General features: G+C 43.1%; 1 long non-coding RNA gene across 1 annotated transcript; it reads right to left on the bottom strand.

Moving 5' to 3' along the window:
• Nucleotides 1-2323: 2323 nt before the first annotated feature.
• LOC107296012 lies at nucleotides 2324-7851 on the bottom strand. Its single transcript, XR_001549079.1, has 3 exons — nucleotides 7768-7851; nucleotides 7118-7227; nucleotides 2324-2430 (listed from the first exon to the last, which is right to left on the bottom strand). It is a non-coding gene; the product is annotated as an uncharacterized LOC107296012 (long non-coding RNA).
• Nucleotides 7852-7867: the final 16 nt, after the last annotated feature.

The raw sequence follows: 7867 nt of genomic DNA on the forward strand, positions 1-7867 counted from the left end.
TGCAACCAGCTTGAAGTCCCCTTTCAAAGACCTTTTTCTGGTTACTCTACCTTGTAATACAGAGAAACAAATTGCAGGTTACAGTGATCACTGCAGGAATAAGGAATACCTCCCTGCATTCCTGATCATAAGCAGAAAAAAAATCTGACTTCTTGCTGAGTCTTCCCATGTTAATGGATCAGCAGGAGAATTTCCAGTATCAATCCTAAGCTTGAGTAGGTGAATTCACAGGGAAGAAAGGAGGGAGGAGGAGGAGGAGGAGGCGGAGGAAATCTGTTCAAGCATGTCGAATTTTTGGTGAGAGATAACTGCAAAGGCCATTATATTTGATGGGGATGCATACATGAACTGGATCTCAGAGTGGCCAAGCAGAGGCCAGTGAAGTAACCTTGTGTTGCACAACTGTGCTTTAATCAGAATCCAGTTTGATTACTGGGAGCTACTGTAATGCCATTTATTTATTTATTTTTTGTCAGAAATGCAGGAGGGGAATTCCATCGGTCAAAAGTATCTGCCAGCTCATACGCTGGAGCATTTGGAATTGAGAGGCACCCTGCCTGAGAAACTGGAGGCAATATATCACCCTTAAGATTAACAGCCACCGAGACCCTTTTCTCTGTGAATGTCTCTCATTTCCTTTTAAAAGCTGTTTTGGCAACCGGCATTGCTTTCCGGATAGAGTCTGGAAGCAATTTGTTTGCTGATGAAAGTGGTTTAAGTGCTTCTCCTATTGGCTTTGTCTGAATATGTGAATCTTGGCAGAGGGCAAAGCAAGCCTCCTTTCCGCTCAACGCTCCCCCCCCCACACACACACTCCCACACATATTGTGCATGTGCTGTACCCACCAACCGCACATTCACAACACAGAATTACACGGTGGCTGTAATGAGTCATTTGCAAACAATTGTTTGACTGCAACTAGAGGGTTGATAAAATAGGGTAGCTCCCTGGGTGTTGATAGAACTACGAGATTTGGGCTGCAAATAACCAGGATGAAAATTAGATGGCAGCAGTGAATCATATTTCTCCGCAAAGCAGTTCCTGCAGTTTCCCTTTTTGGTATTGCTTTACTGCCATCTGATGGTCAAATAGATTTTTGCAGCTCAGTTCTCATAGGCTAGGGCAGTGGTTCTCAACCTGTGGGTCGGGACCCCATTTGGGGTCGATCGACCATTTTATGGGGGTCGCCAACCAAGGCTGTCCGCCATTTTTTTTGTCCATTTTTTTTATCCGCCATTTTTTTCTCCCTTTTCCGGCGGGTGCCTTACCTCCCTTGGGCTGGGCCAGCTGGTGGTCGGCCTGCTCCATCTCTGCCGCTTGCCAGCTACACCTCGACCGGCGCGGGGGCGGAACCACGCATGCGCGGCGCTCCTGGGCAGGGAAAGTCCTCGACTTACGACCGGTTGGGTAGTCCTCGACTTACGACCGGTTTAGTCCTCGACTTACGACCGGTTGGGGTCACGGCATTAAAAAGGTTGAGAACCACTGGGCTAGGGGTAGGCAACCTTGGCTCTTTTATGACTCATGGACTTCAATTCCCAGAATTCCTGAGCCAGCATAGCTGGCTCAGGAATTCTGGAAGTTGACGTCCACGAATCATAAAAGAGCCAAGATTGCCTACCCCTGTCATAGGCCTAGCACTACTCCGTTATACTGTTGTTACCACCACCAAAGCATAACAGGAAGGAGAAGCTACTTAGCGGGTAGATGCTGAAAGGTAAGGCAAACGTCTCAGGGTCCCTTAAAATCCCACCCCAATATAAAGTTCCAATCAACTGAAGAAACTGGAGAATCAAACTGAAACCACTGAGAGACTCAGAACAAACGTGTTCCAACATCATTGCTTCTCTTCATGGCTGCAAGAATACAGGTATTGTCACAAGGTGAGTAAGCTTGGAAGACAATCTACCAAGGTGGAAGAAAGATCCCAAACTGATGTTCCAACCATGCACAGTGTCAGCTATAAGAATCCAGCCTCCTAAAGCTTCAGGATGACTGGCGCTCTTAAATCCAGCTAGTAGAATTGGTCAATAAATAGTGCAAGAGAAACCAAAGTGTCAAAAATGAATAACTGCACAATTTAAAAAAAATAAGAAGAAGCAAAGCTTGCATCTTCTCTGTGGGCCTGATCTGGCTTTGTCAGACAGACATTTTTATTGTCCATAAAGCCAATCTTCATTCAACACCTCCTAAAATAATTATTTTTTGTGTGGTGGTATAAAATCTAAATATATCCAGCCGTTTACTCATTTGAATGGTGTTTTTTTTCCTAAAAATAAATAAATAAATACAGCTTATATCAGCTCTGAATATAAAAGCTCAGGGGGATCATGTATTTGTCATTTTATTATTGCACATTTAGCAAAAAGCTCTTGATCACCATCAGCTGGTCACAATGAGGAATGATTCTGAGGCTCCCACATTGCACCCTGCAGAAAGACAGACAAAGACAAAAATACAGGTTGGTTCCACATATTTATCATCATTTCATGTGACTCTCTCTGTACAGATACCCTTCAGCTAACACATTGATAGATCCACAATTTGCCCTCATCAGTTGTGAAATTATTCCAAATTATAAAATGCCACAATTGGCAAGATTATAATATCTATGCAGGTATAGTTGTATCATACTGATTCACCTTCTTGTGTCAATTTGCTGGAATCCTTTGTCATATAAACTTTCAAACATTTAATATTTAGATATTCCACTTCTCCATTTTAGAGGAGTTCTACCAAGGCTTATTCACTCACTATAGAGTGAATAAATTCTGCCTTGTTGAGTGCATTGTGCTTATAAGGCTCTTGTGCTTATTTGCATTTATCCAAAGCACACTTGTCATGGTTCTGGATTTTTGCATTCTTGGGTTTTTTTCTCCTCTATTAAACTAAAGTGCCATCCAATTCACACTGAGTCAGGACAAAACCATGTTGGCATAAAAATCATTGTCCCCGTTGCAAAAGTCTATTCTGCCTCTGTGAAAACTGTTCCAAGACATTGCAGAAGGACACCATTCTGCTTTGTGAAAGTGGTAAAACAGTATTGGCATGACGATTAGCTAGGTTCTCTGGCTTTGCTTCAACATCTTCTTTGAAAAGGTGATCAGCCACTTGAGGAAATACCTAATAATGGAACAAGGAAGCATAACAGGGTGGATCTGGCTTCAGGGTTCTGCTTGAGTTTGTCTAGCCTTGTTTCTCTACCCCTTGAATGACCTTCCAACTTCAGCTAATTAAAATGGGGGGGGGGGGAAGGAAAGCAGTAGGAAACAAACAGTGCACAGTAACCACAGAGAAGATAGAAGCGATGCTTCTTTAATGGTTTTGCTACTAGCTAGAACTTATAGAGTGAAAGAACTGACCCTGACAATCTGTTGGACAATCAGTACTCTTAATTCACAGGGAAGGGGAAAAGAAAACTGAGAAACCCAGACATTAAAAAGAGCAGCACAAAATTAAGTTTATATTTCTCCTAATTTTAAAGAACATTTGCAAAGAAGAATAGTAGGGCTACTGCATTTATAAGGGAAGATTTCCCAAAGATAATTCAGACTACAGTAACCCCTTAACTTAACAGATTAATGGAGAGAAGGGTGTCCATTAAAGAGGAATGTCATCCAATGGAATTTTGCGTATGTGTAAAAGACCAAACAGGATTTTATGCATGCTCAATAGTATATCATCTATGGAAAGTTTTTTTCTTGCATCTGAAGTACACTAAAATGACACTGGTTAAATTTGTTGTATTGTTAAAATGGAGTTTCTCTAATATGCTCTTCTGCCTCAGATGAAAGAGTGGAGATTTGTACATTTCAGACTACAAGTGTCCTCAACTTACGACCACATTAAGCCCAACATTTTTGTTGCTAAGTGAGAGATTTGTTAAGTGAATTTTACACCATTTTACGACCTTTCTTACCACGGTTGTTAAGTGAATCTGACTTCCCCCATTAACTTTGCATGCCAGAAGGTCACAAAATGTGAGCACATTGTAAGGATATCAGCACCCTCTCCAGAGAATGAAATATTTTGGGGAATTTTAAAGAGGCAGAATATTATATTTCCCCTAAAGGAGAAAAATCTTAGGCAGAAACAGCCCCCAGTCTCCCTGCCCCAGGCAGAAACTGAGCAAGCCAGCTTTTAGAAATGAAGATTTGGTAATCCATTCAGGAAGACTGGGGCTGGATGAGATTAGAAAAACAAAGACTCTTAAAATCCTCATCCCCCACCCAGCTCCAAGGACAGGACATGACTTCAAAGACACAATAGGAGTCAGGCAACAATAATTAGAATACCAAAAGGGCACACTCAAGCACAGGTCAAAGCACATTGCACAAAAACAGGCACCTCAAACACAAAGCCCCAAAGAAGGTATAAAAACCCACCCACTCTCAACTCCATTTTGTCAGCCACCTCAGAAACATGCTGCTGTCACTGAAGTTTCTGGCAACTCAATAAAGAGACCTCCTTTCCAAAATGCGGCCTGCCTTCAGTTCATTTCTACAGCGTCCTCCCAGCTGTCCTTCTGACAACATGATCTGGGGATACTGCAACCATCATAAATACAAACCAATTGCCAAGCATCTGAACTTGCCAAGCATGTGACCATGGAGATGCTGCAACATTCGTAAGTGTGAAAAACAGTCATAAGTCACTTTTTTTCAGTGCCATTGTAATTCTGAATGGTCACTAAATGAATTGTTGTAAGTCGAGGACTACTTGCATAAGCACAATCCAGGTCTTCTACATTCTCACAAAACTTTCTGCACTTGAGTTCATGCCTCCATGCAATGCCATCCGTTCTTATGTAGGAACTATTTCCCAAGAGTGTGCATATTTGGAAGATAGTAATATTATTGGCTGTTTTGCAGGGCTGTTTTGAGAGCAAGTGAAAAGAAGAGAACATTAGCTAAAAGCATTACAGATAGAGAGGCGAAGAAACAATTTCGCCAACCAACTTTGTGAGTGCCAGAAGAAAGAAAAATAACTTGGAACATTTGGGGAATAAGTTATTGCCTGACTCACATAATATGCACCATTTTGCCTTAGGCTTTAAAAATCAGACGTATGGAAGAATTTAGGGTAGAAAAGAAACTTTTTCCACAAATAAGAACAATCAACATTAGTAAATTTACTTCAGGGTGAAGGTAGAGATAATGGATAGTCTAAAGCCTCAAGTTAAGCCATAATGATTTCTGACTCAGCAGGTATATCAACCTAGCTATGTTATATGAAACTGATCAATAGTGTCTCATTAAACAAACTCCTGTGAAAGAAACCCCAGTTCTGTATGTTGTGTGAACCCAGTCCATGACATCATCAAATGTTCATTTACAAACCTCAACCTCAGCACCATAGCATTGTTTTAATTGCCTTCCTCCTGCATTTGGCTCTTTATGTGGTTTTTCAGATTTAAGTGAAGACCCGAAATGGCCACCATCCTAGCTTATCAGACACTGGGTACTATGTCTTACCACAAGATCTGATATATCACCAAGTTTACAATGTGCTAAGATGCAGGTAGGGTCTGCGTGAGACAATAACCCTATAACAGGGGTGTCAAACTCAATTTCATTGAGGGCCACATCAGCATTGCGGTTGCCCTTGGGGGGACTGGGTGGGTGTGGCCTACTGGGTGGGCATGGCCAGCTCTACATCGTTCGCATTAAGGGTGCCTGTGGGGGTCTGGGCAGGAGTGGGAAAGATCTGAGGGTCTCTGGCGAAGGGGGTGGGACCGGGGCAAGCACCAAGGCATGGTCCATTTCTTCATTCCTCACAAAGGGTGACACCTCCCCAGCATGCACCCGGGGGCGGGGCCGACGCGGCAGGGGCTGGTTCCTCACTATTTCTAGATGGCCTTGTGAATGCGTTTCAGCATAGATGGCCACCACAAAATTGTACAATGGCTCCCAGCCGGCCTGGGCCAGGGCCAAGGCAGCGGGGGCCGTTCCCTCACTGTTTCCAGGATGGCCATATGAAACCACTTTGCGGGCCGCATCCGGCCCCCGGGCCTTGTGTTTGACATGTCTGCCCTATAATCTCAGTTAAAAAACTGAGCTTGGCACATATGCACAGAGGGGGTAAAATGATACAAATACATATTCATAGAACCTTGCAGTGTGTTGTGTGAAAATTCATAGCCACCATGCATGACAAGGGTAAAATGAATACACAATAAGCTACCACAAACCTAACTTATGGCTTTGCATATGCTGTAGCTTAGGGATCCCCAACCCCCAGGCTGCAGCCCATTACTGGGCCTTGAGCCATTCAGAACTGGGCCTGTTGTGATTCCTCGCCAGCCAGTGGACCCGGCAGCTGTGTCTGAGGAATCAGAGGAGAAGGAGGGGCCTGGAGTGACATCAGAGTCAGAGGAATTCTCTGAGGAGCTCCCAGACTTACAGTCTGAGGAGGAGCCTGGCCCCTCTACTCGTGCTCAGGCTGAGACACAGCTGTGCTGGGAGAATGAGTTGGACAGTGATGAATCACAGCTGAGAGATATCCAGGATGCACGAAAACGCTGGCAAGAAAAGAAAATAGGACAGAGGAATGCAATGGGGTGGTTCCAAAGACAAAGGAGAAGACATTGGGAAGCCACGTCTTGGCTGCATAATAAAAGGGAAGGTGTGGGAGGTGCTGGTTGCCGAAGGCAACTGTTCGTGTTGAGGATTGAGATTCTGTGAACTGTTTTTGTTTGCCTTGGACATTGACTCAGGTCTGTGAATAATAAAAGGGGATTGTTTTTTTCCTGCGGTTCCAGCTTGCTTGTTGGAAGAGGGGTTTCTCCTTGTGAGCTTAACAAGGACTCACGTAGGTTGGGACAGAACAGGGCCATAGAAGTGGTGGGTGAGTGCAAGTGTATCCCCACTTGCATGAGCAGTGGGTAAGCACTGGGACATGTGCTCGTTCAAATGGAGCTGCATGGACACTTTTGCCCACTGCTTGCACAGAATCATCTCACCTCCCCCCCCCCCCCCCGGTTGATCCACACGAAGCTGGAAAGGTTAGGGAACTCTGCTGTAGCTTACAGCCCATGGTTTATGCTTTCCGGTGATGTGCAAATCTAGCAATTATAATTTATCTAATAAATCAAGAGACAGTGTGTTCTAATCCTACCTTAAGTACAGAAGCCAGCTTGGTCAGTCACTAGGAAGAAGGCAAGGGCAAACACTTCTGAAAACATTGTCAAGAAACTTGTCCATGTAGTTATTAGGAGTCAAGGCTAACTTGAAGGCACAAAAACAAAGCAAGCAACAGCTTAGATTTTACAATATGTGTACTCAGTATCTGTCTCAGACAGTCAATGAGTTCCATGGTCAAATGTGGGACTAAGCCTGAGTTTTGCACCCCCTTTCAAACTACCTGAGCTCATCAAGCCCCAGTGATGAGAATCCAGTCTCCCCAAAGTTAAAGCAGTTGATGCAGCAGGGGATTGGGCTAGGTCTTATAACAAGGTTTATAGCAATTTGACAAAAACTGCTGCCCCGCCCAAGAAAATAAAAAAAACAAGTGAGACTTAGCCAATCAAGCACATACAAGCTTATTTCTGGGAATGGGGGCATGATAATGTTAGGTATTGTGTTCCATCATGTCATTTTTTAAATCATCATTATTTTTTAAAAAAATATATAATCTAAACTCAGAAAAGGAAAGAATAATAGAGAATAGAAAGTGCAAGAAAAAAGTAAGAAAAAGATAAAAAGAAGTGACTTCCAATCTTTGTCACAAAAAATACAAACACACTTTGTAAAGTCTTTCTTCCTTACTTAGTATCTCTTCTTCCCTTAGTCATATGCAAATCCATAAACATTTCAGTCTGGATGCCAGCAAGAAGTCCATAAATGGTTCCTAGAATTTAAAAAAAAA

The sequence above is a fragment of the Protobothrops mucrosquamatus genome, unplaced genomic scaffold (assembly GCF_001527695.2).
Source record: "Protobothrops mucrosquamatus isolate PMUCROS unplaced genomic scaffold, P.Mucros_1.0 scaffold2601, whole genome shotgun sequence".
Lineage (NCBI taxonomy): Eukaryota > Metazoa > Chordata > Lepidosauria > Squamata > Viperidae > Protobothrops > Protobothrops mucrosquamatus.